The sequence below is a fragment of the Miniopterus natalensis genome, chromosome 13 (genome assembly GCF_054644295.1).
Source record: "Miniopterus natalensis isolate mMinNat1 chromosome 13, mMinNat1.hap1, whole genome shotgun sequence".
Classification (NCBI taxonomy): Eukaryota; Metazoa; Chordata; class Mammalia; order Chiroptera; family Miniopteridae; genus Miniopterus; species Miniopterus natalensis.
Genome location: NC_142093.1, coordinates 56,296,441 through 56,316,517, shown reverse-complemented (window position 1 = coordinate 56,316,517; position 20,077 = coordinate 56,296,441). Strand labels below are relative to the sequence as shown.

At 48.4% G+C, this 20,077-nt stretch overlaps 1 pseudogene; it reads left to right on the top strand.

Moving 5' to 3' along the window:
* The first annotated feature begins 276 nt into the window (after window positions 1–276).
* Window positions 277–20,077, top strand: part of LOC107526891 (leucine carboxyl methyltransferase 1 pseudogene) — a 66,001-nt pseudogene continuing 46,200 nt past the window's right edge.

The following is a 20,077-nucleotide window of genomic DNA, read 5'->3' as shown; positions in this document are numbered from 1 at the left end:
CGGGGAGGGAAACGTGAGCACACATTGAGCCGATTAGAGATCATGGTTATTAGATAAGCCTCTGGAGGATGTTTTTTTTGGGGGTCTGCTCGCGAGCATTTTGAAAGAGTTGTGTTCCAGGTTTGAGGTCCCATGTTTCTTCCTCTTAAACTATGAGCAGCTGTAGCTCACGACCTACTTCTGTAGGGCCCTGTAATGATTTCCTTCCTTCGGAGGCTTCAGGAGTCCTCCCTCTGCCCTGTGAAAAAAAGGGACAAATATTTTAATCCAAGCAAAATGCTGCAGCAGGTTTTGTTGGTTTCAGGGAAGAAACTCAATACAGCTCCAGCGCTGAGCGGAGACCTCAAATTGGAGCCATCTGGCCGCGCGGGCCCGGGGGCCTCTGTGGACGGCGGGGCGGCCCTGCCCGGGGTGCAGCTGGTCCACCTGCGCGGGCACCGGCTCCTGGCGGCCGGCCGGGCGCCCGAGAAGCGGGGCCTTTCCCTTGGCCGAGGGGCCGCCCTGGCAGTCGGCATATCGAGAAAGAAAAGGTGACAACTACCTACTCAGGCGACAACGTATTAAGTAAACATTCCTCATATTTGACACAAATCGGACAAAAACACGCGTCTCCTAACTTCCCTTTTGGCGGCCAAGGGGAGGAAGCCTTCGGGCAGCTATAAGCCGATATGCACAGTATTTTTCGGGGTCGTATTTAGAGGGGAAAAGGCAGTGCACGTCGGTCCGGCGGGCCCCGTGTCCTTTCCAGGTTCTGTGTACAGCCCGTTGCTGGCGAGGTGTACTTGCCAAGTCGGTGAAAACGCTTTTCAAGTGGCCCTAATATCTGGACATTAGGCTTAGGCCAACTTCTGGGAGCTTGTTTTCAATGAAGTATTTTGTGGACTTTGAATTACCAACTTTCCACGGGGAGGGAATGAGAGAACCAATCCGTTTTCGAACAAAGAGAACCAGCTGCTTTGCTTTGTCAAAACCCAGAAATCTTATCACTTAATTTTAAAACCAGTTCATAATATATTTTTCTGGAAAGAAAATGGGACACGAAGAACGGATCAAAATGGTACACAAGTTGTCCATGTAATAAAAACATTTTCCACGTATGGGTGATGACGAACATGTCGTTTTTAATCTCGGTTTAAATTATTTATCATAGAAGCATTATGGTTACAGTGGCCGTTATCAACTCCTAAGTGATAGGACCAAGCGTGACACCCCGAGGATGGGACACCCGCACGGAGGTCAGAGGGCGACTCCGTGAGAAAAGGCGAGCCACTGACAGGGTGGGCGGTTCAGGGGAAACGTGGGAGAGGCTGTTGAAATCGTGTGTCTAGTTAAATTCTTAGATGCGTACATTTATCTGGCTTCCTCTACCCCATCTTTTAAAGTAAGCCAATGGACCTCACTTTTTCTTTTTGTAATTAAATGTATTGGCTGAATGAAATATACAGTCAAGATGTGGGTAATACACATGACGTAAAAACTTCATACATTTTTAAAAATAAGAACTGCGAGCTTGAATACATTTTCTCATCTCTAAAGGGAAAATAAGAATTAGAATAACATTTGAATAGCAAGGCTCACCCAACATCCCTGTTCTTCCGAAGTTCTGAGAACAGGCAGGATGTGTAGGGGGGAGTCCCCAGCACATCGCCACGCCTGTCCCCAAGCTTCTCACACGCACGTGCCTCACAGGCCCGCTGGGAGGACGGCGGGGCCTGTGCGTGTCGGGCTCTGTTTTTGGCCTGTTCCGAATCTATATGCATGGATCTAAATTTTTAACCAAATCCTTATTCTCTTTCCCCTGGAGGCGGCTTCACGCTCCTGCCCACGCACCCAGCCGCACCCAGGCCCGCAGGGCTGTGCAGCCGCAGGGGAGGCTCAGTGCAGCTGAGCGCGTCCTGGGGGCTTCCTGTGGGGACCCAGTGAGCCGAGACTGGGACAGGCCCGTGGGACCACGCGGGGAGCCCGGCCCTTCCAGGCCACTCCCATGCCTTTGACCTGGGCTTGGGTTTCTCTAGAAAACTGCCACCGGCTCCTTACGCAGCTCTTCGAGGACAGCCAGGCCCGGCGTCTGCGCCCAGCGGCCCAGCAGTGCCAGCGAGGTGCGACCGTCTGGAAAGTATTCACACCCAGCCTTCGGGACACTAAGAAATTCTGCGCTGTGTCCTAATTAGTATTTTTCAACACAAGGTTCGATATCTTCAACTTAGCCCCCAAATCAAGGCAACAGTTATAACAATCATAAGGCAGCAAGGACAATGTTCTTATGATTTTATTTGAAAAGCACGGTTCTCTACAAACGGGAACTCGGTGATATAAATATATCACATATACACATACTTTAGAGAAAGGCCCATGCCGCTCTCAGGAAAGGTGACACTTAGGAACGGGCACTCTCACACTGATTTATGAGCTGGGAAAGTACTTCTGATTTAAAAATATATATATTTTTGGCCCCAGTGGTCAGGAGGTGATGAAGACTGACTGCCCAGCCCTTTGCTGCCAAATCTGAACGGCCCGAAAATGCACAGAAATGCTTGATTAAAACTAGAATAAAAACCTCCAGTTGCCTTCAGCAAACCACAGCACAGGGTGGGAAGGCAGTGCCAGGTCGCAGTTTAAGTACAGTTGCTTGGCGCCCGCTGAAAGCACTGCTCCCTTCCTGTTTAATAATTAATTCGGCTTTAAAGCCCCAAGGATCTGGACTCAGCACCAGCTTCACAAAGCAGCACAGAAACAAAATGCTTCCAGGGCTGGAGGGGGGACACAGGAAGAAAGAATCTAACATTTCAAGAAATATCACGGCATGGGGCGGGGAGCGGAGGGTGGGGTTTGGAGGTGGAAAGAACCAGGGTGGAGAAATTCAAAATAAAATAAATACACACAAAAGCAAGGTTATTCGCGGCCACTGGCACCAGGGCTGGGAGCGGCACAGTGGGCCGGAAGTCATCCATTTGGGAAGCAGGCTGGGTGCCCGCAGGCCAGGGAGAACCAAGAGGGTAATGGGCTCAGTCTCTGGAAAAGGAGAGGCCCAGCCTGGCTCTTCATTAGTGGCCTCTGCTCATTAGTGAGGGCATCTCGCTGGAACAGGCGTCAAAGGTGGGCAGGCTTCCTTGCCTTCGCCCCTCACCCTCCGACCCACCCGGGCCCCAGCCTCCTCCTGCCAGGGGATGGCAGCTATGGAGGGAGGTGGGCACACACACACACGCACACACACATGCACGCACACGCACCGCTGAAGGAAGAGAGGAAGGACTGACTGAGCGGCAGCTGCTCTGTGCATTAAGCAGAATATGGAAAACTAAGCGAGTTGCTAGGCTTAAATATTCCACTACAGAAGTTAAACCCAGCCCAGCCCAGGCCGCTGCAAAAAGGAGCCGCACATGCAACGTGTCCTATGTGATTTTTATAAATCGTGTGCTGGTGAACCCGGCACAGAAGGTCACACGCTGCGGACGCTTACGACAGACAGACGCCCCCACGGCCCATCAGATCTTATCAGGCACAGGTAGGAGGGGGGATGTTCGCAGAATGACCGCATCGGACCCCTCCAACCACAGTCCAGTGTCAGACCCCACGGCCGCGCTCTCTTTCACCGGGAGACCCGAGAATCCCCCAGCATCGCACAGAGGCGACGCGCACTGGCAGTGAACAGCGATCAAACAAAATGCAGGCCCAGGTGGCCCAAGGAAAGAGGAAAACTTACTTAAACACCAAATCTCATTTACTTTTTGCTAATATTATTATAAAGAAGACCCTGCATGGAACACTCACTCATTTCCTCTGGGACTGTAGGAAAGTATTTTGAGAAAGACATTTATGTAATTAAATGGTTGAATTGAACAAATAATGACCTGAATATTTTTCTAATCCCTAAAATGGGATGTTTTTAGTACCCCATAATTATCGACACTGTATGGATTTCTTTACATTTTACTTTATACATAAACTAGTTATAAAGCGTTTAAACGGCACTCCTTTATATCTGTTTCCTCTCACGTCCGACCGATGGCTTTGTCTCAAACATGCAGCAGCTGACTTAAGAATAAGCCTTGTGTTCCTATTGACTGACCCCTCAAAACTGTGCCAAATTCGTCTGAAATAGTTTCCAGTTACTGAACAATTTCAAAGGCCCGTATGTTTTCTCTATTTGTGCGCCAGTGAATATCTAGCTGCTGGTTTTTTAGCTTTTAATTTCAAGTTCAGATTCACGCTAATGCCCTGTTTTCTGTGTAGCTCACAGTGGTCTGGGTCAGGAGGGACCTGACCTCGATTGAGCTCCCTGGCCCTGCTGTGCCTTGGTGTCTTGACCTGCGCAATGGGGTAATCACTGCCCTCGCCTCCCTGGCCAGACTGCAATAGGTGGAGGCAGGTGGGCAGGGGGTGGTGCTGGGTGCACACACAGCCCCTCACACCCAGAGGAGGGCCGAGGGGGGCTCCTCCCAGCCCCTGGCACTGCCCCAGCCAACTCTCTGGAGTGCGGCTATAACCCACTTGGTGAGTTCCGAATCCTGTGCGCTCCCTTTCCCTTTACAAGACCCGAGAGTCGTAAAGATTTGTAAATTGAATTTCTATAAAGCCAATCGTATTTCCAACTCGATTTCCAATAGGCGGCTTCCTATTTAAAGGAGCCACCACGGTAGTAAACCCGTTCTTAGAGTGGCAACATCCTTTGCAGTCAGAAGAATTCTCTCTCAGCTCACCTTTTTAATGCTCATCCCAGGTGTCTGTATGAGGCAGTGTGTTGTAGTGGAAAGAACACTGGCTCTGAGACAAGGCTGGTCCACCACTAACTGTCCAAACCCAGGCAAGTTTCAAACTCAGGGGCACAGCCCCGGGAAATCAGTTTCCACCACAGCCTGAGGAGGGGGCACCACACTCAGCTTCTCTTCTCGGGGACACTAGTATTTGCTATGTAGAGGGAGCCCCGAGGGGAGCCCTGTTTCCAGGGAGCAGGCTCACACCCACAGCCACAGTGCACACTGAATTGGTCCAGATTGAAATAAGCACTCTTCAGAGAGCGATAAATTAAATGGAACAACAGGTCTATAAGGCCCATCCAGCCCCACAATTCTGATTTCATGTGACTCGTGGGTTCACCAGCAGCCAGGCTGGTGCTCCAGTCACTGACCCCACTCACCGAATACTGACTCTGCCTGTTCTCTCCTATCCTGCCGGCGTTATTGCCAAGAAAGGAGCCGCATTTAACCAAAGAGCCTGTGATTAGTGCTACATACCCAGGATTGCCACCCTGAGATATTTTGCTTCCAGTATATCAGTTTGCTAGGGCTGTTATAACAAATTACACAGGCTGAGGGTATTAAACAATTAAAATGTATTTCCTCTCAAATCTGGGGGCTGGAAGCCTGGGATCAAGCTCTCAGCTGGTTGGTTTCTTCCAAGGCCACTGTTCTCAGCTTGTAGGTGGCCGTCTTCCCCCTGTGTTTTCATCCGACAGCCGTGTGTGTGTCCTGGTGCTGATCTCCTCTTATAACGACACCAGTCATAATGGATGAGTGCCCACCCATTTGACCTCATACTAATTTAGTTGCCTCTCGAAAGACCTTAACTCTAAATACAGTCACATGCTGAGGTACTGAGGGCTAGAAATTCAGCACAGAGAATTTTTTGGCAGGGGAGTGGGGGTGTTGGCACAATTCAGGATGTAACAGCCTCCATACCAATAAAAGCATTGCTTACATTACATTTTAAAAATAACAGAAGTTCAGATTTGTACACACGGGTGTACAAGTGAAAGAATGGAAGAGTCTCCATGCACACTAGTGATACACCGTCCCTAAGACGAAGCCCTGCGGGCTCTGTTTCCTTGAGAAGAATACACTCCCAGTCTGGAGACGCGTCACAATCGAGCAAGGGAAGGACGATCACAAGACCAGTGGCACTGATCTGGGTAGCTATCTACTTGCTCACTCAACTTGCAGAACTTCAATAACATAAACCAACAGGAATCCTCTCAAAGCAGGTGCATCCAGGCCAGAAAGGAGGCTGACAAGCGGCCTTAGTCTTTGGCTGGCTCGACCCAGCACCCCCAGTCACTACGTCATTCATAGAGGATTTTGTGACCTACGAGCTCACGAAGAGACAGAGGTGATGGTTCACCCAGTCTCACCCGCCGCCTCCATGGTGTTCAGTGGCTGGTGGGCCCTGGGCTTCCCATGGTGCTCCCCTCTGGGGTCTGTCCCTACACACCTTACCTGTGACTGCCTTTCTGACCCATGTCCTGTCACCCCTACTTGAGTGCAGGAGAAGATCAGGCTCAGTATTGAACTGAGTTCTATTTTTAAACTTCTTCACTTAATAAGTTTAAATGTCTATTCAAGTCCCTTTCAAATTTTGCTCTTCTGGGCTCTTGCAGACTCTTATTTTTAGGATTTACTGAACACCCAAGTCCAAGGAAGGTATTTGAGCACCATATAATTCTGTTATATATTGGTCACCACACTTCACGCTTGAGCATGACGTTTTCAGAAAATTAAAGTAAAAAAAGTAAGGCCTGGTATTGGTTATTAAGCTCAGCTCGGGGTGACTTCTCTTCAGGGGCAATTAAATAGCAGCTCTGGGCTGCTACGTTCAGTGGCTCCCTGGCACGTGGCACCTTTTCACGGATAAGCTCAGTTCAGAGCTGCTGCGATCGCATGCGCTGGAGCCGAGTCTGCCTCTGCAAAACCAGGGTTTATTAGAAAGCGTAGGTGTGACCATATGCGTGCTCGGACCCTGCTTTAAGAAACGGGTTTTGCATTACCAGGAAAATGCCCTTTGCATGGAATTGCCATGGAACACTGGTGACACCCTGTGGTCAGTTGGGTTTAGGCAGCCAGCCTTTTCCAGCAACTATCTCAGGATATAAAGAACCGTCCCAGGTAAATCCTAGTGTGTTTTGCAAAACCAAAGGGGAAAGAAAGAAAAACATCCCTCATCCTAATCACTCTCACGGTGCGCCCATCTGCCTTCCTGAGCCACGCGGTTTCCGAGGACAAACCGAGCTCTGGTGAGGACTGGGGTTGAGAGGAGGCGATTCACGGAAACAGGACGGTGTCGTCCACACCGAGGATGAGCTCCGCGGGGCGCCACTCGCGGCCATACCTGGTTCTCACCATCTGCTGCTGTGTTCCCTGTGCCCTGGCCCAAGGTGGAGCCTTCGCAGGACACCCTTCTGCAAAGAGCACGCCGCGTGGCTTGAAGGGAAAGCAGTGGGTGTTGGCATTTTTACACCAGTGACCATAAATTGGAGCCATTTAGTTGTAAATGTGATATTACGCTTGACGGTTTCCCCTTGACAAAGCACCGAGTGGCCCACATGGGACAGAGGAAAAGAAATGGGACTGGGGGAGCCAAGTCAGTGGCCAGAGCGGCCGAGGAAAGGGGCCCCTGAAGGCGTTTGCCATTTAGAGTCATAACCCGGCTCAGAGCGGAGGTACCGGGAGCAACCGTCCGGGCGAGGCTGGGAGCGCGGGCGGCCGAGTTTATGTTGTTCTGTTTATTAAAAACGGATGGGAGCACTTGACAGAAAAATCAAACTTCTGGTCACGGCTCATTAAGCCCGGTTGCATCTGTCGGGGCCTGTGTGCGGAGCCAGCCAGCCTCCCCGCAGCCTCCAGGAGGAAGAGCACTGCTGAGCTCCGGCTTTTCCCTCGTTTCCAGTGGAAAAGAGACGCCAGTCAAGGCGAAGTGCAGAGCGAGGGGGTTATTTTTAGCCCACCTACGTGGAGCACATTAAGTGTGAGCGAGCCCGTTCAAGATACAAATGATCTTGGTGAAGGGTTGTATTGCCGATGGTTGTGGGGGAGCCTCCTTTAGAAGAGGCGGAAAGGTGAGGATGGGCGTGAGCTAGGCCCGGGCGCGGCTCTTTGTGGAAAGTGCAGCCGGTAGATCTAGATCCTGCACGAGGCGGGTGAGGTGCAGCATCGGCCTCCTCCGGCCCGAGCTGAGGCTCGGCTCAGTCCAGACCGCGTGCAGGAGCCCAGAGGAAAGGGCCAGCGACACTGAGGTCCCGGTGCTGGAAACAGCCGTGGCCCGTGAGCCGACGCCTTTCAAAGCTGTCGCTCGGTGCCCGCTGCGCCTCACAGGGAGACAGGCCACAGGACCAGGACCGACGCGGTGTCCTGCTGACTTGGGGCTTGCACTCCGGAGTCACATTTCTGAATCTCCCGAAGCTCGGGATTCCTTGTGTGCAAAAGGCGAATGACAGTAATTTAGCATCCACCCCTGAGGATTTGGGCAGGATTAGATGAGATAACGCGCCTGAGTCGCTGGAGCACCGCGGTGAGAGCGCTTCTGGACATGCCCATCGGTGACTGTCGCCAGCATCGTGGGCAGCACTGCCTCCTCTCAGCTGGGCTCCCTCCGCACACGTGCCAGGCAGTGGGCAGGGACAGGGACAGCAGAGAAACGTCCTGCTGAGCCAACTGACCCCTCCGGCCAGGGCGATCATTAAACTAATTGTTTTAACTATTCCGGGGCAGGTGCTGCGAGTGAAACAGAGAATTTTCAACTGTAGTCTCCGGGCCCAGTAAACTTAAATCTGGTCCGTGTTTGCGGGCGCAGGAAGTCCTCGGTGTCGGGTGTCGGCAATCTCAAGTCAGTAGCTTGGAGCAAAAGGGAGGCCAGGCTGCAGAGTGAGGGTTCAGGAGGGAGTGGGACCCATGCGACCCTGCTGCGGATCGGGGTTCACAGCTAGGGGGTGGGGAGCTGCTGGAGGCACAGCCTCGAGCATTTCATAGGACACAGCACCTCCTGGGCATTCCTGGCTCTTTTTGAATTTGGTTTTCGTTTAATACATATGAAGTGGCCTCCTTCCTTTGCCTAAATCTTCTCTGCCCACAGATAATGGAAACCAAATTGATCATGAAGCAAGTCTGAGATACACTAGTGCCCCTGATCCACGCAAGTTATGTTCTAAGACCTTCAGTGGGTGGGGACACCTGAATCCACGGATTATAGCAAACCTTATACACACTGTTTTCCTACACGGGCGTGCCTTTTCACGTAAAAGGAGCACTTAACGCTTCTTTGTGGCACGCCAGAATCGCCAGCATCGCTAATTTGCACCTGGGGCCATAATTAAGTAAAACAAGGGTGACTTGGACACAAGCACTGCGATATCCTGGCAGTTGACCTGATAACCTAAGTGACTCATGGGCAGGGAGTACTCACCTCATGGAGACACTGGGGTGAAGGGTGATTCGCGCCCAACCAGGACAGAGAGGGACCACTCAGGACTTCATCGCACTACCGAGAATGGCACCCAGTTTAAAACGTACGAATTGTTCATTTCTGAAATTTTCTATTTACTGTTTCAGGACTGCGGTGGACCGCGGGTAACTGAAACCTCAGCGGGAGAGACCACGGGTAAGCGGGGAGACTATTGGAGAAGTTAGAAGCTCTGACGACCTCAACCATTTTGGTCTTTTTTCCATCTTAAACTCCACTTAAACCACAAGTAAAGCCTTCTAAAAATAGCCATTGAATGCCCAGGGTGGAGAGTTAAACTGTGATGCAGACTGGCAGAGAGACCCCGAGGGCATGGCTTCTCCCCCAGGCACCCTACATTCCAGCTGAAAGAAGCTGCAGGGACACAAGAGAGCACGAGGTCAGATAGCACGTTGGTGACCTGCGGTAGAGCCTGGAAGTCACCAGAGAGCTCCTGAATGAAGAGATTTTGCTTTAACGGGGCCTTGAACGGCGACCGTTAGGATCTGGACAAGTGTGACAGAGGCGTCTACGAGAGGGCCCTCCAAGTACAGGGACATCAGGGCAGAGGCCTGGGGACAAGGGGTCATGGTGTTTACACAGGAAGGAGATTAAGAAAACTACTGTGTGTCTGCTGGAAAGCTCCGCTTGGTAAAGACAAACTGTTTCAGGGAATGCGGTGCATGGGAAACTTCATCCTGCTGGTCTTGTTGCAGTTCCTTCCACTGAAAGAGAAGGATCGAGATTTGGGATTCTGATTAGCCCTGCGGTTTTTATTTACGTTTCTGACTCAAGCCAGTTTCCCCCTCCCTTCCTCACCCAGCCCGAGCACAGGGAGCTAAGGACCCTGGGCAGCAGCGGCTGTATTTTCAGTTTTTATTAGCATTTCTTATTTGCCCACAGCCTGATTTCTTTTAGGCTTGACATAATTTGCATGATTGAGTTAATCCAAGTGTGAAATGCAGTAGGGACCCAATTCAATGGGTGGCCAAAAAGGGAGCATTATTAGGACATAAAGGAGACAGAGCAGGGCTGTGCCTCCAACTGCAGGCGCAAGCAGCCGATAATAGGCCTCGCAGGCCATCTCAGGGGCATCAGCTGCGCGCTCCGCATCTGACAGGCATTCTCAAGGCCCGTCTTACAAAGTATTTTCTCAGTCGAGGCCCCATATTTGAGCTGGGAAGACACCCTCCATGTGGCATCAAACTCTCTCAGCCTAACTCCTCTAGCACTCCTTGTAAAAGGAGCGTTTTCAGCTCTTGATTTATGTTTTAAGCTTTTATTTTAAAATAATTTTAAATTTCTAGAAAGGTACTACAGAGAGCCCCCATATCCCCTTCACCTACCACCCCCTAATGTTTGCATCTTACATCACTTCAGCACATTTGTCAAAACTAAAGCACAGTCCTATTAGTTAAACTACAAATTTCATTCAGATCCCCCCCCCCCCCCCCCCCCCCGTTTTTCCACTAATGCCACTTTATTCATTTTGAAAGAAAAATCTCACCGAGACTCATGGGGGTAGTTACTGCTAATCAACAGAGAAAGTCATTCTTGGTTCCGTTTTGCACCTGAGGGTCCTGCCAGACGTGTGGGCTGGTCAGGGTGCAAAGCACGCTCCCCGCAAAGCCTGGCAGAGCGCTGGGGCCAGGTGCTTCTAGATCTTCCCTGAAACTCAGGACAGGTTTCCCGCTCAGCGCTGAGACTCTGGGGAGCCAGCTCTGAGAAGCAGCTGTGATCCATCGGCAGGCGGAGCCCTTAGACCAGAGGAAAGGCCTGAAGGTAGAAGGACATTCACACAGGGCCCGGTGCAGATCTCACCCAGCAGCAGCTCCCGCTCTTTTCGTTTATTGAGGATTTCTTCCGTGATAATATAATAGCACTTTTGTAGTGATCCCGTATATCCTCTTGGTAGTTTTCCCATATAATTTCACTGTTTTGTGATTTTCAAGTTTAAAATATTATATATCAATGTTATTAAAATCAGATCTTAAGATTCATATATTATAATCTTTAAATATTATCTATAATATATGACATCTTAATTTTATCAAGATATTAATGACATGGGGTGTTTATTACTTTAAATTAACAATTTAAGAAAAAGCGTATTTTGTTGATGAATTAATTTTAAAATGATATATTGTCCTGTCCTTGGAAACTGAATGTATATTAAGATGTAGGTGGAGATTTAACCACACATCACTGTATCGAATGTATCAAAAATCCATTTTGTGGCCTGACATTTACAAATCTTGCATATTGCCCTTTAAAAATTAACTGGCTTATTTTTATAATTTTTGCTTTTTTATCAGTGATAAGATGAGGGAGAACCTTTTACACTAATAGTGGTAAAAGGGTTGCAAATAACACATTGAGTTATTAATAGTTTCAGATTTTTCACTCTCAGTCCATTAAAAACCAAGTTGCATGTGGGTTTATCTTTTGAACATTGAATTTTGAAGTGCTAGAGACATGGTTGTGTACAATACAGGACATCCTGCAGATCAAGCAGATAATCTTAAGAGGAATTTGCAGACTCGCTATTTCATGGTTCTTATTAATTGCTCTTTGGCAACACCAATGTCCCTTATGCTTCTTTTCTAGCCAAATAACCAAATGTAAGTTTAAACTATGCAATCTTTGGCTAAGAATAAAAGTCAGTGGCCCTGCTCAGTGGTGAGAGCCAGTGTGGAGTGGGAGGTGCTCAGTGGGTGGCAAAGCGCCCATACAATCCGAAGTTATCCCCACGTGCTTGCTCTCTGCTTGGCAGAGGGCTCGTGCGCTACAAACAGGGAACTATCCCGAGTTATTTTATCTATTAAACCCACCTGGGACCCTTGCACATACATGTCAGACCTCAGGTTTCCGAAAGGCCCAGGAGCAGGGACCAGGAGGTTTGGACATTTGAGGACAGGGAAGGGAGGAAAGTGGAAGGGAAGAAGAACAGGATGAATGTTGAGCCTCTTGGTGTTGATGGCCTCCCTTCAGCTTCATCACCTTTGACCTTCTCTCCTGTGGCTCCTGTATCTGAGCATCCTATCTCCCAAATTAACAAAGGTTTCCTACCAAAACTTTCTGACAGGTGACTCCATATGGAGAGACGCAGGTGGCCATATGGGGATAAAAAGCAGACAGAAACTGTGTATTCAAGAAAAAAAAACACAACAAAAAACTAGTCTCTAGTCTAGAAAACAATCTGTATTACCTACTCGATCTGGGAGTAAAGCCATTAATGATCATTGACTAGATTCATTCGTTTATTTGGGGTTTTAAAATAGTGATAATCTATTTCTACTATTTTTCACAAAAGCACATTTCTTAAAAACAAGGTGCTATTCTATGAGCCTCCCTTTTCTCAGATATAAAATAGGAATAATAATAATAACTGCCTTACCTACATCACAGAAGTGTTGTTGGGCAGATACAAAAAGTTTCTGGGAGCTGAAGTCACCATGCAGATGTATGGCAGACACCATGGTTGATCCCTCACATCAACTTCAGAGGAAGCACAGAACCAGATCTTGCTAGTAACAGACTTGGGAGTAGGCTTTCGACCCAACCCTCATGGATGAGTCACTGGAGGAGGGAATCCTCTTGAAAAGCTTCTGGGAAATGGTTCCTTCTCCTCAGATAGAGCCATAGGAAGCAACAGTAACCCTTCTTTCCTCTGAACAATGCCATACCTGGAGTATCACCAGGAATGGGTGATGTTATTTGCTACCAAAGAGGTTGGATCCTTGATGACACTATCAACCTGCTGAATCAACCAACTCTGGAGCCCATTTTTCTTATGAGTCTCCTGCTTTGGAACATAAAATATTTATAATTTATAGCTAGTTTGAGTTGGGGTTTCTGGTTGCAGTGGAAACCATCCCAACTAGTATAGAAGGTAAGGCGTGATCACGGTGGCGATAGTGATGAACACAGCTTTCTTAAAAAGCACCAAGACATAAGTCAGGGTCAGAGGTGTCGAATAGACTTTGAACATGTAAATATTTATTATTAATCAACACTTCATGTGTATATACTTCGTATAAAGCATTGTATATACTACCAATGAAATTTTATACAGAGAGTCTCCCAGGAATGGTCTACACATGATTTCTAGTTAAGAGATGTCAGCTCTAATTTCTGTGCTGGGAAATGGTGCCAGCCCATGACTTCATGGTCTTTTTTGAACTTGGTTTTCTCTTTAAGGTGGAACCATCTTGAAATCTCTTTGAAAGGTAATAACATTTATGAGTGGAGGTAGCACCGAATTCAGCTGCACTTCCCTGAATTGTGACTTGCTGCCCATGGCTTGTAAGACACTGTCAAAAGCACTTTAAAATGTACGATGTCTTTCTCACTTGAAAAAGTTTATTTTCAGAACACAGGGTAATATAATTCTTCCTAAAAGATAGTTTTAAATCCTTGAAATATTCTGTATGCACACAACCTTGCGTCTAACTTATATGAAACATCTCCTCATCCTAGGTTGCAAGATAAAATTCTGTGTTTTGGAAAATGTAAGAGAATGAAACTGAAAATTCATCATAGAATTTTGTTAAGACAAAGTGCTGTTAAGAGATCTTACTGGATGGGGGTGGGGAGGACTTGTCCCTAATAGAAAATATTAAAATTCATCTCCTTATCTAAGGAGGGAAATACTAGAGACTTAGCCCAAGTAAAGAGAAAGGGTCAAAGCAGGAAAGAGGAATAGACCTAAATGTAAAAAAAAAATAAAAATGGGGGGGGGGGGGTGGAGGTGGGAACCAGACTTGGGTCCAGAGAATGCCCCATTTCAGGACTGAGAAACATAAGTGAAGCATAAAAACAGACACTAGAGTCCCTATAACAAATCAAAGACTAAATGCAGAAGACAGTATCCAAGATGTCTTGAGAGAGACAAAAGAGCTTGTGTTTGGTCCTGGAAGACAGAAGCTAATGGGTTTAACAGAGTTACCTAGAAAAGCAAATAGGGAGCCCCAGCTAAGATGAGGAAGTGACTTTAAGACTGGTATAGATTTTACTTTAAACCAGTGTGGTGATCCTGGATACCAAAGGAAATGGCCTTAGTTCTAGGGCCCGGGCCCAGGATGAATTAGAAAAGGTGATGAGTGAAGGATGGGTGCAGTCTAGGTGAGGCAAGTCTCCAGGAGCACACAGTCTATGGATAGAAAAGTCTTATCTCACAGTTCAGTGGAATCAAACCTTTTATGGGTGATGAGAGTGCTGGGGTCAAACACCAGGAGAGCAAAGTATCAAATCAAGGTTCAGGGACAGAAAAGATGCAGGCAGGGTCAAGGACTCGGCCAACTGTAGGGAGCAAAATGTTTCCCAGGATAATCTTAGGACAAGCCCAGGGAAAAGCTAAAGTCAAGGTCTTCGGGCACTAACAAGAAAGAGGGCTACGGCCCATATTTCTGCTTGGTCGAACCAGGAACTGCTCTGGAGGCCTGTTTGCCAGAGGACCTCCTTTGAAGATGGGGACCTCACCCCTACAAGTGCCTTTCTCTCAGCCTTGGGCATTGGGAAGAGCAGATAGTGTTTTTGACCCCCAAATCCTTGTGGCAAAGAACATGCATGGTATGGGCCTGTGAACATCCTGGCAAATGTGACAAAGTGTCCAGCTAGGCCTGGGCTGGGAAATCTTCCATTCGCACATCCAGACCCACTCCTCAGCCTTCTCAGCCTGCTCAGCGGTCAGGGAGGTGGACCTGTGTAGACTCCATCACTGGGCCCCACTGTCAATAAAGTTGTTTCTCTGCTTGTTTCTTTTCTTGCAGGATGGGCTTTTAAGAGAGTCGGTAAAGCAATCTCAGTCCTTGTGATAAGGAAAGGGCTAGATGACCCCCTTGTGGGAGTCAGTGGTGGTAGTAACTGAAGGCTGAGCAGAGCCAGGCCCCCTGCCTCCACCCCATGCCAAAGTGATAACAAGAAAAATCAGCCTGGAGACAAGGTTGCCACCTCCAGTTCTACTCTGGTGGCCAGGCAGGTCCATTTCTGCCCTAATGCTTGGTTCAGTGGGAGGGCTAGAGCCAGGTTATTGGAGCCCAGTTTTGCAAGAAGTATGGGTGGAGCAGCTACAATCTGAGAGTGGACAGAGACATAATCTGCTGCTCCTTTTACACAACTTGCCTGACCTATCTGAGCTGCTCTTTGGTAAAGCTCTTCTCTCTCTTCCTGGAAGGGATGGGCCCTGCTGCCAGCAATCGGCAGTGTCCCAGAGTCAGCTCACTGAGAAGGAACTGAGGGCAAGAAAGGACCCCCTCCTCTCGACACCTTCATCTTGACGTCTAGAATCTGGATTTCTGCCAGAGGCCGGCCACTCTGACTCCCTGACATTCAATTAAGACTCTCCGGTGCTTCTTCAGTGACTTCCACAGGAAACCTCAGTGTTCTTAGAGGAGACCCATGACCAGTGGTGAACACTCATCAACAAACCCTCCATAGCTGTTCTTATAAACAACATTCCAGATGGTTCTTCAGGCAACTTAGTTCTTAAAGGTCAGGTCTAAAGAGTGCAGTCAGCTCTTTCTTACCTGAATTAGTTCATCTCTTCCAGTAGCCCAAACCCACCAGGTGATTACAGGTATTATATTTATGCTGTGTAGCCCATTCTCCCATTCATTCGCTCGCTCGACAAATATTTATGGTTTGCCAGGTACTGAAAGTATACTTCGTTATAGGAATAAATAAAGCGATGGTGCTTGCCTGAAAGAGCTCCAACTCTGTCCAGGAAACGGAAAAGTCAGCAGCTGCCTGGAACACAGCGTTTTCTGGACCCAGGGAGCCTGTGAACCAAGAGCAATGGAAGAGCAGGAGAGGGAGCCCCTGATTCTGCCGCGATGGGAAGAGGCTCTCAGAAGTGGCGACATTTCGTCTGGGTCTTGAAAGCTAAGTGGGCTTTCACCAGGCAAAGAGAGAAGAGGGGGACGTTCCAGACCAAGGGAAAAGCCCTCTCTTCCACGCAGACTTCAGACACTAGAAGCCCGTGGCTCGGGCCTGAGCTGTCTTCTCCCTTCCTCTAGCCCGCATCCTCATTAGTGAGCATATCTGATCTGTGCATCTAGCCCTGTGGTTTCTCCAGAACTCTCCTCTGTGCTCTAGGTTCATGTGCCCAACTGTTGACTTGACATTTCCATTGGGGTGCCTGTAGGCACCCTGAGACTACCCCACTCAAACTGGGTCTCAATCAAGGCCACACCGCTCTGAAGAAACCTGAGTCTTTCGCTCCTCTCTCACCCCCTCTCCGCATCCAATCTATCATGGGAACTATCGGTTCAACTGCCAAAATACTCCTTAAACCCACCCATTTCCCTCCATCTCTGTTGTCACTCCTCGTGTCTAAGCTGCCTTCATAGCTTGTCTGAACCATTGGAATAACCTGAAAACTGGCCTCCCCAATCCTGTTCTAGTCTCCATATGGCATCCAGGCTGATGTTTTTAAAACATAATTATTTTACTGCCTGGCTTAAAATGCTTTAAGGATTTCCCGCTGCCCTTAAAATAAAACCCACACTCTCCAACTTGGCTTATGAGGGCTGCAGAATCTGCCCTGCCCACCTCTGGCAGCTCCTGGAACTTAGGGGGCTCCTTCTGGCTTCAGGGCCTCTGGGCTGTGTCTTCTCTGAGAGCTTTACGTGGCTGACTGCTCCTCACCCTTCATATGTTCACTAAAATGTTTCCTTCTCACAAGGGTTTTCTTGACCCCCTTGCCTAAAATACTGCCCCTCCACCGACTTCTCAAGCTATCCCTTGTTGATCTCCTTTACAGAACTCTAGAGCAAGCAGTGTCTGGATTTTTAACTTAACACTTACCATGTGTCTCCCTCACTGGAACCCAGGTCCCTGGCGGTGGAAACCCTGGCTATCTTGTGCTCCATGCAATTCCTAGGGTCTGGCTGCGTGCCACGCGCAGAATAGGCCGTATGTAAGCACTTGTTCATGAGAGACCGGATGAATGAATGTGGCTTTCTTTCTCTGGACTCTCCCTAGGTCCTTCATCACTGAGCCCTTACCCCTTCCGGAGCATCCTCCTGGAAAATGGATCCTGCACCAGGTCCTGCATGGACTGAGGGAGGCAGAGACGGCTTCCCTCCCAGGCTGGCATCACAACAGTCCAAGTTCAAAACGTCTCATCTTTGCTGCCAACTTAGAAAAGCCCCAGTGCCAATAGGAATGCCTCCTGAGTTTTGTTTAATTTTTAATCTAAGTCAAAGCTGTCCCCTTTCTTTCTGTTCCACATATTCCTCCCTCTTTCATGGTAGCTCAGGGCCAGGGCTGACCTACTGCCTTGGTTACATTTCCTGCAGGTTAGATAGAAGTGCTGTCGATGAGAGATGAAGAGGGCCCAAGGAGCTGGTGAGTTACCTCCTGCTGAGCAACGTCACGCCAGGGGCTTGGACCTTTCTGACTCCAGCTCAGCAGAAAAGCAGCGCAAAAATAAGGTGAACATGAGCAGGTAAGACAGGGTAGTGAATATTAGCATAATTATTTGCTCCCCTAACAAGAATTAAGAGCAGACTTCTGCTGGTTCCATTTCTACTTCCAAATGTTTTCAAATTTATTTTTAATTTTCAAGATAATCATAGTGAATTGAAAAGAGGGAGATATCTGTTTGGAAAATATGTAATGAAACTCAGTATTTAATCTAACCATTAGCTGATATTCTCCTTTCTCCATTTATGTTGATTAGAACCTGTTTACTGTATTGTGCACAGAGTAATTTATGGTGGGTCAACATTTACTGGATATACATTATATGCTGGGTAATAAGAATAGCAGCCACGAGGGATCCGAAGATGAATTAGACGCCCTATCTGTCCTGAAGGAAGTTCAGGGGGCAGGCAAGCCTGTAAACAATTAATTAAAACAGTGTGGTGCCTGCAACCGTGGCAGTGACAGCGAGAGAGGGAGCAGGGAGTGCACATGAGAAAAACGTAAATAATCTGTGGCCAGAATCTGACTGTGGCAGAGTTAACCTAAAAATGAAAGACCTTTCAAAGTGAGGCAATAAGCGTTTATTTGAGATCAAGAAGAGTGGCTATTTGGGGAGCTTTGATTCAGGCGGAAGCCCAGGAATGACAAAGGCAGTGGGTATTTAGGAGAAAGAGAAGGGGAACAATGGCAATCGGCAGAAGGAAGCCGCTTCTGTTGGTGCAGGTAACACAGAGTGATATAATTCTAAACAATGTCTTTAATTTTCAGCTCAAAAGTCATCAGCCCAGTAGTCATACTAACTGCATTCTTGTCGTCTTTGCGGCCAGTTCTTTGGGACACAAAATAGATTTAGGCCCCATGCAAAGGTGAGTTTCCCCTGTTTAGTATTTCAAAGGTTTGAGGCCTTAGATGTTGGAGGCAGTTCCTCTAGCATGGCAACTCCAACTCCATTTTAAAGTGGTTTCGTTTATATTATTTTTTACAGCAGTTTGTAAGCGTGGCCCAGAGTCCTTTAAGGGTCCTCCTATCGAGAGAGATCTGCGTCCCCTGCCCTCGAACCTGGGCTCTGTGACTGCTTGACTGATATAGAAATCGGTGGAAGTGACACTGTGCCAGTTTCCGAGCCTTAAGGAACTCGAAGCTTCTACTTCTTGTCCTTAGGTTGCTTGCTCTGGGAAGCTGACTGTGTGCCCGGAGGAAGCGCAGAGTAGGCCGCCCGCCCAGAGAGCACACAGGGCCCTCAGACTCCCACGGCCCCTGTTGTTCCAGCCTCCTCCGGGGCTCTGCCGGGCAGGGCTGCTGTGCCCAGTGGGGTTTCTCCCGCAGCTGCATCAATTCCTCACCAGGGTTGGAGTCCCCTAAAGGCTTTACTGGCTCACTGGGGCCCCGGCCCTCCCCTCCTCCATGCAGGCACAGGGCCTTTCCATAGGGCTGCCACCTCTGCCGGGGGGAGATAACCGCTGGGAAGATGGCAAGTTAGACTCACCTGCTGCTACTTCAATAAACTGCTGCTGCGAGAGTGAGAGGCGAGGCTGGAGGACACCGCAGGAGCAGAAAGCAAACAGGGAGGAACCAGCAGCCCTTCCAGCTCCAAAGCACCTCACCTCCCTCTAGCACCCACTACTGGCAGAGTCGACCAGGGAAGCAGCTGGCACAGCCAACGCATGCTTTGCAGAGTCCCAGCCCTGGTGCCATAAATAATACGCACATAGGCTTGAGAAGAGATAATAGCATAATAATCGTCACATTTAACAAGACTTCGAAAATAAAGTTCACATCAGAACTCCCCGCCGCCAAAATCATACCATTAAAAGACACTCATTTGGGAACATGTTTTGAATGAAACCACTTGCTTTTTATAGTAAGCCATTGCCTTGGTACTGAAAGGGAGAAAGTGTTACGTTATTATTGGAAAGCCTGCATTCAAGTAATGCAAATCTGTCTTCAAGTTCATTTAACAAAGTGACATTTAAATTACTAAGAAGAATGGAATAAACTCTATGTTATTTGCACTCTCTCAATACACGGGGATGAAATTGTCCTGGGATCAGCAACTGATTAAGCTGATTATATGCCTCATACATGTAGGATGTGGTTTCAACTGGCCACAATCAAAATACAATTTACTTCTGTTAGTATAATCATGTAGATGCTATAAAAGGCATCCCTCGGTGAGTGTTTCCCATTTACATTTCTCCTGCCACTCGCACGGTATTTTCACGGCCTCACTCTGTTCTCTCCCTGCCTTCAGCTCCACGTTCCTACCATGGAATTTGGGGAACTTTTCTGGATCCACACGATAAGGAAACACCGCTGCGTGATGGGGAGGGAGGGGGCCAAGCCCTGCGCTGCGGGGAAACGAGGCAGCCCCTGCTGGCCTGGAAAAAGGTAGTAAAAGGCGGGCGGCTCCTGAAAAGGTGTTGCGTGAAAAGGTGCGGACCAG